This window comes from Ambystoma mexicanum (assembly GCF_040938575.1).
Source record: "Ambystoma mexicanum isolate Mex_15411 chromosome 12 unlocalized genomic scaffold, UKY_AmexF1_1 Mex_chr12_unloc.1, whole genome shotgun sequence".
NCBI classification, from domain to species: domain Eukaryota; kingdom Metazoa; phylum Chordata; class Amphibia; order Caudata; family Ambystomatidae; genus Ambystoma; species Ambystoma mexicanum.
The window spans coordinates 15917215-15929294 of NW_027182322.1; the positions used below are offsets into that span (position 1 = coordinate 15917215).

The following is a 12080-nucleotide window of genomic DNA, read 5'->3' on the forward strand; positions in this document are numbered from 1 at the left end:
CATTGCAGCCCTAGAATGAAGCATAACCCGCTGAATGCATTCAGGGTGTTCTGCGGTGGGAAAGGTCAGAGGGGGTGATAGTTGGTGAGCGTGCACAGCACCTCAGAATGATACCACTGCCTAGCAGGGGGACCGGTGGAGACACTATTCTCAGCCAATGCCCCTCTGTCTGAACGAGTCTGCTTTGTGTCATCCCGGTAAGAGATCAGGCTAACAGGCTTCCAATGAAAAAAGCAGACATCACACTGAAGCATGGTGCACCGTGCATGTCCACAATCATCGGCTCCAAAGAGAAGACGTTCAGCAACAGGATTTAGTATGGCAAAAGACCACATCATCCTAATTCCCATGTACAGGAAAAAGCCCACACTTGAAGAAACATGTCATATGGAGACGCCGGGGATCGAACCTGTGGCCTCATACTTCCAAAGCAGGTGCTCTACCACTGAGTTACATCCCCGCTGCCAGCAAGGACCTATGAAATCTACCAGATGCTGGCTGGCTGCTTGGGACTAACAGCGCCCAGAACTGATGGTAACTGTCGAATTGGAGTTTCCAAATGGCGGACTTCATTTTAGAGCCACCTGTTTCTGGTTGTCCATAGAAACATGCAGAAAAGCTGCCCCCCCCTGCAATCCCCCTGATCAACTAATGAAAAATATCAATATGTTCAAGGCTTTTGCTTTTAGAAGCCGGAGATAGGCCCCAGCAGCAGAGCTGGTAGGATATTCCAGCTCAAAACTAACAAGTTACAGAACCTGATCAACTTAGGTTGACAACAGAGGTACATCTGTGGCCACATCCAGTGAAAACAAATTATTTTTAAAGCTAGCCATCATATGCTACAAAGGTACAATGGTGGAGCTATACATTCGGAACCAAAACAATCGACTGAAAAGAAACGCAAGGCAATGCCAATCCTTTCACGATTCTGCACAGTTAAAACTGTGGTGTGATGGTACTCTCTGTGCATTTCTATTTGTAGTGATTGTGAAGGCATACAGGATGTTGACACTGGCAGGGACGCAAACCTCACTGATATATTACAGGCAGGTTTGCGATACGGGCACCAGCGTTTTCTCAGACAAATAGATATGAATGTCGATGATCCTATAATCATGGCCCGAGTTGCAGTGTGAAATACAAAATAACCGGGACAAAATCACACTGAAGTTTATGCAAATGGAGGTGCCGGGGATTGAACCCGGGACCTCATACATGCGAAGCATGCGCTCTACCACTGAGCTACATCCCCTTGGTGTGCGGTGAGTCTGTCCTGCAGACATCTTTTCCTGGGAGAATTCTTCCGGTGAAAGTATGCTGCCAACTGAAGCACTAGCAAAAGACCAGGGAAAACGGGAGCAAGACTGGAAAAGCACATGGTCACACTGAAGCAGTGTGCATTATGCTTCTCCATAAGAGATGACTTCCAGGGGAAGTATTCCACCAGAGGATTACCGTGCTCAAAGAGCCATCTAGTGGACAGAGACCATATGACAGTCAAAAAAAGGGAAACAATTGGAGATGCCAGGGATTGGACCCGGGGCCTCATACATGCAAAACAAGTGCTCTACCACTGAGCTACATCCCCTCGGTATGCAGTGTGTCTGTCCTGCAGACATAATTTTCAGGGAGAACTCTTCTGGTCAAAACATTCTGCCGAGTGAAGCACTAGCAAAAGAGCAGGGAAAACTGGAGCAAGAATGGAAAACCACATGGTCACACTGAAGCAGTGTGCATTTTGCTTCTCCATAAGAGATGACTTCCAGGGGAAGATTTCCACCAGAGGATTACTGTGCTCAAAGGGCCATCTAGTGGATAGAGATCATTTGACAGTCAAAAAGAGAAACAAGTGGAAATGCCCCGGGTCCTCATACATGCAAAGCATGCGCTCTACAACTGAGCTACATCCCCGCTGAGAGGACACTTCCTCATCACACCTAAAAGCTTCAGGAGGGAGTGGGCTAAGTAAGGAAAGGGGTTTGCAGTAGTGCATATGAAAAAACATGACAACTGCCAAATTACATCTTACTACTTACAATGACAAAGTTAAAGCGCCAGGTCGATCTCATCACGTTGGTGCCTGAGACATCACATAATGTGACACGGCCATCTCGGATAGATGCCCCAGATTTGAGAAGTGTAGTTATGGAGAAAAAATAAATAAATATATATATATATATATATATATATATATATGTATGTCTTCAAACACCAAAAATGAGATAGCACCATTTCGCGCAGGAATTCCTCCAGCCGAAAGCCCACAAATGTTGCTAGATAGACTGACACCTCTTTCGGATGTCCTTCTGTATTTGCTGGCTAGTGGAAAGCAAAGTGGACCCACCACTCTATAGCTCTGCCGTCATGAGTGTCCCTAGCACACTCGGCAGATGTCGCTTCTCTAGGCAGACAAGCAGTGGAATTCTGCGGAAGGTCAATGGTGCTTCCATTGGTTTTGCCACTAGGCGATCCATTGCAGCCCTAGAATGAAGCATAACCCGCTGAATGCATTCAGGGTGTTCTGCGGTGGGAAAGGTCAGAGGGGGTGATAGTTGGTGAGCGTGCACAGCACCTCAGAATGATACCACTGCCTAGCAGGGGGACCGGTGGAGACACTATTCTCAGCCAATGCCCCTCTGTATGAACGAGTCTGCTTTGTGTCATCCCGGTAAGAGATCAGGCTAACAGGCTTCCAATGAAAAAAGCAGACATCACACTGAAGCATGGTGCACCGTGCATGTCCACAATCATCGGCTCCAAAGAGAAGACGTTCAGCAACAGGATTTAGTATGGCAAAAGACCACATCATCCTAATTCCCATGTACAGGAAAAAGCCCACACTTGAAGAAACATATCATATGGAGATGCCGGGGATCGAACCTGTGGCCTCATACTTCCAAAGCAGGTGCTCTACCACTGAGTTACATCCCCGCTGCCAGCAAGGACCTATGAAATCTACCAGATGCTGGCTGGCTGCTTGGGACTAACAGCGCCCAGAACTGATGGTAACTGTCGAATTTGAGTTTCCAAATGGCGGACTTCATTTTAGAGCCACCTGTTTCTGGTTGTCCATAGAAACATGCAGAAAAGCTGCCCCCCCCCCTGCAATCCCCCTGATCAACTAATGAAAAATATCAATATGTTCAAGGCTTTTGCTTTTAGAAGCCGGAGATAGGCCCCAGCAGCAGAGCTGGTAGGATATTCCAGCTCAAAACTAACAAGTTACAGAACCTGATCAACTTAGGTTGACAACAGAGGTACATCTGTGGCCACATCCAGTGAAAACAAATTATTTTTAAAGCTAGCCATCATATGCTACAAAGGTACAATGGTGGAGCTATACATTCGGAACCAAAACAATCGACTGAAAAGAAACGCAAGGCAATGCCAATCCTTTCACGATTCTGCACGGTTAAAACTGTGGTGTGATGGTACTCTCTGTGCATTTCTATTTGTAGTGATTGTGAAGGCATACAGGATGTTGACACTGGCAGGGACGCAAACCTCACTGATATATTACAGGCAGGTTTGCGATACGGGCACCAGCGTTTTCTCAGACAAATAGATATGAATGTCGATGATCCTATAATCATGGCCCGAGTTGCAGTGTGAAATACAAAATAACCGGGACAAAATCACACTGAAGTTTATGCAAATGGAGATGCCGGGGATTGAACCCGGGACCTCATACATGCGAAGCATGCGCTCTACCACTGAGCTACATCCCCTTGGTGTGCGGTGAGTCTGTCCTGCAGACATCTTTTCCTGGGAGAATTCTTCCGGTCAAAGTATGCTGCCAACTGAAGCACTAGCAAAAGACCAGGGAAAACGGGAGCAAGACTGGAAAAGCACATGGTCACACTGAAGCAGTGTGCATTATGCTTCTCCATAAGAGATGACTTCCAGGGGAAGTATTCCACCAGAGGATTACCGTGCTCAAAGAGCCATCTAGTGGACAGAGACCATATGACAGTCAAAAAAAGGGAAACAATTGGAGATGCCAGGGATTGGACCCGGGGCCTCATACATGCAAAACAAGTGCTCTACCACTGAGCTACATCCCCTCGGTATGCAGTGTGTCTGTCCTGCAGACATAATTTTCAGGGAGAACTCTTCTGGTCAAAACATTCTGCCGAGTGAAGCACTAGCAAAAGAGCAGGGAAAACTGGAGCAAGAATGGAAAACCACATGGTCACACTGAAGCAGTGTGCATTTTGCTTCTCCATAAGAGATGACTTCCAGGGGAAGATTTCCACCAGAGGATTACTGTGCTCAAAGGGCCATCTAGTGGATAGAGATCATTTGACAGTCAAAAAGAGAAACAAGTGGAAATGCCCCGGGTCCTCATACATGCAAAGCATGCGCTCTACAACTGAGCTACATCCCCGCTGAGAGGACACTTCCTCATCACACCTAAAAGCTTCACGAGGGAGTGGGCTAAGTAAGGAAAGGGGTTTGCAGTAGTGCATATGAAAAAACATGACAACTGCCAAATTACATCTTACTACTTACAATGACAAAGTTAAAGCGCCAGGTCGATCTCATCACGTTGGTGCCTGAGACATCACATAATGTGACACGGCCATCTCGGATAGATGCCCCAGATTTGAGAAGTGTAGTTATGGAGAAAAAATAAATAAATATATATATATATATATATATATATATATATATATGTATGTCTTCAAACACCAAAAATGAGATAGCACCATTTCGCGCAGGAATTCCTCCAGCCGAAAGCCCACAAATGTTGCTAGATAGACTGACACCTCTTTCGGATGTCCTTCTGTATTTGCTGGCTAGTGGAAAGCAAAGTGGACCCACCACTCTATAGCTCTGCCGTCATGAGTGTCCCTAGCACACTCGGCAGATGTCGCTTCTCTAGGCAGACAAGCAGTGGAATTCTGCGGAAGGTCAATGGTGCTTCCATTGGTTTTGCCACTAGGCGATCCATTGCAGCCCTAGAATGAAGCATAACCCGCTGAATGCATTCAGGGTGTTCTGCGGTGGGAAAGGTCAGAGGGGGTGATAGTTGGTGAGCGTGCACAGCACCTCAGAATGATACCACTGCCTAGCAGGGGGACCGGTGGAGACACTATTCTCAGCCAATGCCCCTCTGTCTGAACGAGTCTGCTTTGTGTCATCCCGGTAAGAGATCAGGCTAACAGGCTTCCAATGAAAAAAGCAGACATCACACTGAAGCATGGTGCACCGTGCATGTCCACAATCATCGGCTCCAAAGAGAAGACGTTCAGCAACAGGATTTAGTATGGCAAAAGACCACATCATCCTAATTCCCATGTACAGGAAAAAGCCCACACTTGAAGAAACATGTCATATGGAGACGCCGGGGATCGAACCTGTGGCCTCATACTTCCAAAGCAGGTGCTCTACCACTGAGTTACATCCCCGCTGCCAGCAAGGACCTATGAAATCTACCAGATGCTGGCTGGCTGCTTGGGACTAACAGCGCCCAGAACTGATGGTAACTGTCGAATTGGAGTTTCCAAATGGCGGACTTCATTTTAGAGCCACCTGTTTCTGGTTGTCCATAGAAACATGCAGAAAAGCTGCCCCCCCCTGCAATCCCCCTGATCAACTAATGAAAAATATCAATATGTTCAAGGCTTTTGCTTTTAGAAGCCGGAGATAGGCCCCAGCAGCAGAGCTGGTAGGATATTCCAGCTCAAAACTAACAAGTTACAGAACCTGATCAACTTAGGTTGACAACAGAGGTACATCTGTGGCCACATCCAGTGAAAACAAATTATTTTTAAAGCTAGCCATCATATGCTACAAAGGTACAATGGTGGAGCTATACATTCGGAACCAAAACAATCGACTGAAAAGAAACGCAAGGCAATGCCAATCCTTTCACGATTCTGCACAGTTAAAACTGTGGTGTGATGGTACTCTCTGTGCATTTCTATTTGTAGTGATTGTGAAGGCATACAGGATGTTGACACTGGCAGGGACGCAAACCTCACTGATATATTACAGGCAGGTTTGCGATACGGGCACCAGCGTTTTCTCAGACAAATAGATATGAATGTCGATGATCCTATAATCATGGCCCGAGTTGCAGTGTGAAATACAAAATAACCGGGACAAAATCACACTGAAGTTTATGCAAATGGAGGTGCCGGGGATTGAACCCGGGACCTCATACATGCGAAGCATGCGCTCTACCACTGAGCTACATCCCCTTGGTGTGCGGTGAGTCTGTCCTGCAGACATCTTTTCCTGGGAGAATTCTTCCGGTGAAAGTATGCTGCCAACTGAAGCACTAGCAAAAGACCAGGGAAAACGGGAGCAAGACTGGAAAAGCACATGGTCACACTGAAGCAGTGTGCATTATGCTTCTCCATAAGAGATGACTTCCAGGGGAAGTATTCCACCAGAGGATTACCGTGCTCAAAGAGCCATCTAGTGGACAGAGACCATATGACAGTCAAAAAAAGGGAAACAATTGGAGATGCCAGGGATTGGACCCGGGGCCTCATACATGCAAAACAAGTGCTCTACCACTGAGCTACATCCCCTCGGTATGCAGTGTGTCTGTCCTGCAGACATAATTTTCAGGGAGAACTCTTCTGGTCAAAACATTCTGCCGAGTGAAGCACTAGCAAAAGAGCAGGGAAAACTGGAGCAAGAATGGAAAACCACATGGTCACACTGAAGCAGTGTGCATTTTGCTTCTCCATAAGAGATGACTTCCAGGTGAAGATTTCCACCAGAGGATTACTGTGCTCAAAGGGCCATCTAGTGGATAGAGATCATTTGACAGTCAAAAAGAGAAACAAGTGGAAATGCCCCGGGTCCTCATACATGCAAAGCATGCGCTCTACAACTGAGCTACATCCCCGCTGAGAGGACACTTCCTCATCACACCTAAAAGCTTCAGGAGGGAGTGGGCTAAGTAAGGAAAGGGGTTTGCAGTAGTGCATATGAAAAAACATGACAACTGCCAAATTACATCTTACTACTTACAATGACAAAGTTAAAGCGCCAGGTCGATCTCATCACGTTGGTGCCTGAGACATCACATAATGTGACACGGCCATCTCGGATAGATGCCCCAGATTTGAGAAGTGTAGTTATGGAGAAAAAATAAATAAATATATATATATATATATATATATATATATATGTATGTCTTCAAACACCAAAAATGAGATAGCACCATTTCGCGCAGGAATTCCTCCAGCCGAAAGCCCACAAATGTTGCTAGATAGACTGACACCTCTTTCGGATGTCCTTCTGTATTTGCTGGCTAGTGGAAAGCAAAGTGGACCCACCACTCTATAGCTCTGCCGTCATGAGTGTCCCTAGCACACTCGGCAGATGTCGCTTCTCTAGGCAGACAAGCAGTGGAATTCTGCGGAAGGTCAATGGTGCTTCCATTGGTTTTGCCACTAGGCGATCCATTGCAGCCCTAGAATGAAGCATAACCCGCTGAATGCATTCAGGGTGTTCTGCGGTGGGAAAGGTCAGAGGGGGTGATAGTTGGTGAGCGTGCACAGCACCTCAGAATGATACCACTGCCTAGCAGGGGGACCGGTGGAGACACTATTCTCAGCCAATGCCCCTCTGTATGAACGAGTCTGCTTTGTGTCATCCCGGTAAGAGATCAGGCTAACAGGCTTCCAATGAAAAAAGCAGACATCACACTGAAGCATGGTGCACCGTGCATGTCCACAATCATCGGCTCCAAAGAGAAGACGTTCAGCAACAGGATTTAGTATGGCAAAAGACCACATCATCCTAATTCCCATGTACAGGAAAAAGCCCACACTTGAAGAAACATATCATATGGAGATGCCGGGGATCGAACCTGTGGCCTCATACTTCCAAAGCAGGTGCTCTACCACTGAGTTACATCCCCGCTGCCAGCAAGGACCTATGAAATCTACCAGATGCTGGCTGGCTGCTTGGGACTAACAGCGCCCAGAACTGATGGTAACTGTCGAATTTGAGTTTCCAAATGGCGGACTTCATTTTAGAGCCACCTGTTTCTGGTTGTCCATAGAAACATGCAGAAAAGCTGCCCCCCCCCCTGCAATCCCCCTGATCAACTAATGAAAAATATCAATATGTTCAAGGCTTTTGCTTTTAGAAGCCGGAGATAGGCCCCAGCAGCAGAGCTGGTAGGATATTCCAGCTCAAAACTAACAAGTTACAGAACCTGATCAACTTAGGTTGACAACAGAGGTACATCTGTGGCCACATCCAGTGAAAACAAATTATTTTTAAAGCTAGCCATCATATGCTACAAAGGTACAATGGTGGAGCTATACATTCGGAACCAAAACAATCGACTGAAAAGAAACGCAAGGCAATGCCAATCCTTTCACGATTCTGCACGGTTAAAACTGTGGTGTGATGGTACTCTCTGTGCATTTCTATTTGTAGTGATTGTGAAGGCATACAGGATGTTGACACTGGCAGGGACGCAAACCTCACTGATATATTACAGGCAGGTTTGCGATACGGGCACCAGCGTTTTCTCAGACAAATAGATATGAATGTCGATGATCCTATAATCATGGCCCGAGTTGCAGTGTGAAATACAAAATAACCGGGACAAAATCACACTGAAGTTTATGCAAATGGAGATGCCGGGGATTGAACCCGGGACCTCATACATGCGAAGCATGCGCTCTACCACTGAGCTACATCCCCTTGGTGTGCGGTGAGTCTGTCCTGCAGACATCTTTTCCTGGGAGAATTCTTCCGGTCAAAGTATGCTGCCAACTGAAGCACTAGCAAAAGACCAGGGAAAACGGGAGCAAGACTGGAAAAGCACATGGTCACACTGAAGCAGTGTGCATTATGCTTCTCCATAAGAGATGACTTCCAGGGGAAGTATTCCACCAGAGGATTACCGTGCTCAAAGAGCCATCTAGTGGACAGAGACCATATGACAGTCAAAAAAAGGGAAACAATTGGAGATGCCAGGGATTGGACCCGGGGCCTCATACATGCAAAACAAGTGCTCTACCACTGAGCTACATCCCCTCGGTATGCAGTGTGTCTGTCCTGCAGACATAATTTTCAGGGAGAACTCTTCTGGTCAAAACATTCTGCCGAGTGAAGCACTAGCAAAAGAGCAGGGAAAACTGGAGCAAGAATGGAAAACCACATGGTCACACTGAAGCAGTGTGCATTTTGCTTCTCCATAAGAGATGACTTCCAGGGGAAGATTTCCACCAGAGGATTACTGTGCTCAAAGGGCCATCTAGTGGATAGAGATCATTTGACAGTCAAAAAGAGAAACAAGTGGAAATGCCCCGGGTCCTCATACATGCAAAGCATGCGCTCTACAACTGAGCTACATCCCCGCTGAGAGGACACTTCCTCATCACACCTAAAAGCTTCAGGAGGGAGTGGGCTAAGTAAGGAAAGGGGTTTGCAGTAGTGCATATGAAAAAACATGACAACTGCCAAATTACATCTTACTACTTACAATGACAAAGTTAAAGCGCCAGGTCGATCTCATCACGTTGGTGCCTGAGACATCACATAATGTGACACGGCCATCTCGGATAGATGCCCCAGATTTGAGAAGTGTAGTTATGGAGAAAAAATAAATAAATATATATATATATATATATATATATATATATATATATATATATATGTATGTCTTCAAACACCAAAAATGAGATAGCACCATTTCGCGCAGGAATTCCTCCAGCCGAAAGCCCACAAATGTTGCTAGATAGACTGACACCTCTTTCGGATGTCCTTCTGTATTTGCTGGCTAGTGGAAAGCAAAGTGGACCCACCACTCTATAGCTCTGCCATCATGAGTGTCCCTAGCACACTCGGCAGATGTCGCTTCTCTAGGCAGACAAGCAGTGGAATTCTGCGGAAGGTCAATGGTGCTTCCATTGGTTTTGCCACTAGGCGATCCATTGCAGCCCTAGAATGAAGCATAACCCGCTGAATGCATTCAGGGTGTTCTGCGGTGGGAAAGGTCAGAGGGGGTGATAGTTGGTGAGCGTGCACAGCACCTCAGAATGATACCACTGCCTAGCAGGGGGACCGGTGGAGACACTATTCTCAGCCAATGCCCCTCTGTCTGAACGAGTCTGCTTTGTGTCATCCCGGTAAGAGATCAGGCTAACAGGCTTCCAATGAAAAAAGCAGACATCACACTGAAGCATGGTGCACCGTGCATGTCCACAATCATCGGCTCCAAAGAGAAGACGTTCAGCAACAGGATTTAGTATGGCAAAAGACCACATCATCCTAATTCCCATGTACAGGAAAAAGCCCACACTTGAAGAAACATGTCATATGGAGACGCCGGGGATCGAACCTGTGGCCTCATACTTCCAAAGCAGGTGCTCTACCACTGAGTTACATCCCCGCTGCCAGCAAGGACCTATGAAATCTACCAGATGCTGGCTGGCTGCTTGGGACTAACAGCGCCCAGAACTGATGGTAACTGTCGAATTGGAGTTTCCAAATGGCGGACTTCATTTTAGAGCCACCTGTTTCTGGTTGTCCATAGAAACATGCAGAAAAGCTGCCCCCCCCTGCAATCCCCCTGATCAACTAATGAAAAATATCAATATGTTCAAGGCTTTTGCTTTTAGAAGCCGGAGATAGGCCCCAGCAGCAGAGCTGGTAGGATATTCCAGCTCAAAACTAACAAGTTACAGAACCTGATCAACTTAGGTTGACAACAGAGGTACATCTGTGGCCACATCCAGTGAAAACAAATTATTTTTAAAGCTAGCCATCATATGCTACAAAGGTACAATGGTGGAGCTATACATTCGGAACCAAAACAATCGACTGAAAAGAAACGCAAGGCAATGCCAATCCTTTCACGATTCTGCACAGTTAAAACTGTGGTGTGATGGTACTCTCTGTGCATTTCTATTTGTAGTGATTGTGAAGGCATACAGGATGTTGACACTGGCAGGGACGCAAACCTCACTGATATATTACAGGCAGGTTTGCGATACGGGCACCAGCGTTTTCTCAGACAAATAGATATGAATGTCGATGATCCTATAATCATGGCCCGAGTTGCAGTGTGAAATACAAAATAACCGGGACAAAATCACACTGAAGTTTATGCAAATGGAGGTGCCGGGGATTGAACCCGGGACCTCATACATGCGAAGCATGCGCTCTACCACTGAGCTACATCCCCTTGGTGTGCGGTGAGTCTGTCCTGCAGACATCTTTTCCTGGGAGAATTCTTCCGGTCAAAGTATGCTGCCAACTGAAGCACTAGCAAAAGACCAGGGAAAACGGGAGCAAGACTGGAAAAGCACATGGTCACACTGAAGCAGTGTGCATTATGCTTCTCCATAAGAGATGACTTCCAGGGGAAGTATTCCACCAGAGGATTACCGTGCTCAAAGAGCCATCTAGTGGACAGAGACCATATGACAGTCAAAAAAAGGGAAACAATTGGAGATGCCAGGGATTGGACCCGGGGCCTCATACATGCAAAACAAGTGCTCTACCACTGAGCTACATCCCCTCGGTATGCAGTGTGTCTGTCCTGCAGACATAATTTTCAGGGAGAACTCTTCTGGTCAAAACATTCTGCCGAGTGAAGCACTAGCAAAAGAGCAGGGAAAACTGGAGCAAGAATGGAAAACCACATGGTCACACTGAAGCAGTGTGCATTTTGCTTCTCCATAAGAGATGACTTCCAGGGGAAGATTTCCACCAGAGGATTACTGTGCTCAAAGGGCCATCTAGTGGATAGAGATCATTTGACAGTCAAAAAGAGAAACAAGTGGAAATGCCCCGGGTCCTCATACATGCAAAGCATGCGCTCTACAACTGAGCTACATCCCCGCTGAGAGGACACTTCCTCATCACACCTAAAAGCTTCAGGAGGGAGTGGGCTAAGTAAGGAAAGGGGTTTGCAGTAGTGCATATGAAAAAACATGACAACTGCCAAATTACATCTTACTACTTACAATGACAAAGTTAAAGCGCCAGGTCGATCTCATCACGTTGGTGCCTGAGACATCACATAATGTGACACGGCCATCTCGGATAGATGCCCCAGATTTGAGAAGTGTAGTTATGGAGAAAAAATA

The 12080-nt window shown here is 46.5% G+C and overlaps 5 non-coding genes across 5 annotated transcripts; all 5 read right to left on the reverse strand.

The window, feature by feature from the left end:
• Positions 1–1183: 1183 nt before the first annotated feature.
• Positions 1184–1255, reverse strand: TRNAA-CGC (transfer RNA alanine (anticodon CGC)). Its single transcript has one exon. It is a non-coding gene; the product is annotated as a tRNA-Ala (tRNA).
• Positions 1256–3659: 2404 nt separating this feature from the next.
• TRNAA-CGC (transfer RNA alanine (anticodon CGC)) lies at positions 3660–3731 on the reverse strand. The gene has a single exon. It is a non-coding gene; the product is annotated as a tRNA-Ala (tRNA).
• A 2406-nt stretch (positions 3732–6137) lies between these two features.
• Positions 6138–6209, reverse strand: TRNAA-CGC (transfer RNA alanine (anticodon CGC)). The gene has a single exon. It is a non-coding gene; the product is annotated as a tRNA-Ala (tRNA).
• Positions 6210–8613: 2404 nt separating this feature from the next.
• TRNAA-CGC (transfer RNA alanine (anticodon CGC)) lies at positions 8614–8685 on the reverse strand. The gene has a single exon. It is a non-coding gene; the product is annotated as a tRNA-Ala (tRNA).
• A 2416-nt stretch (positions 8686–11101) lies between these two features.
• Positions 11102–11173, reverse strand: TRNAA-CGC (transfer RNA alanine (anticodon CGC)). Its single transcript has one exon. It is a non-coding gene; the product is annotated as a tRNA-Ala (tRNA).
• Positions 11174–12080: the final 907 nt, after the last annotated feature.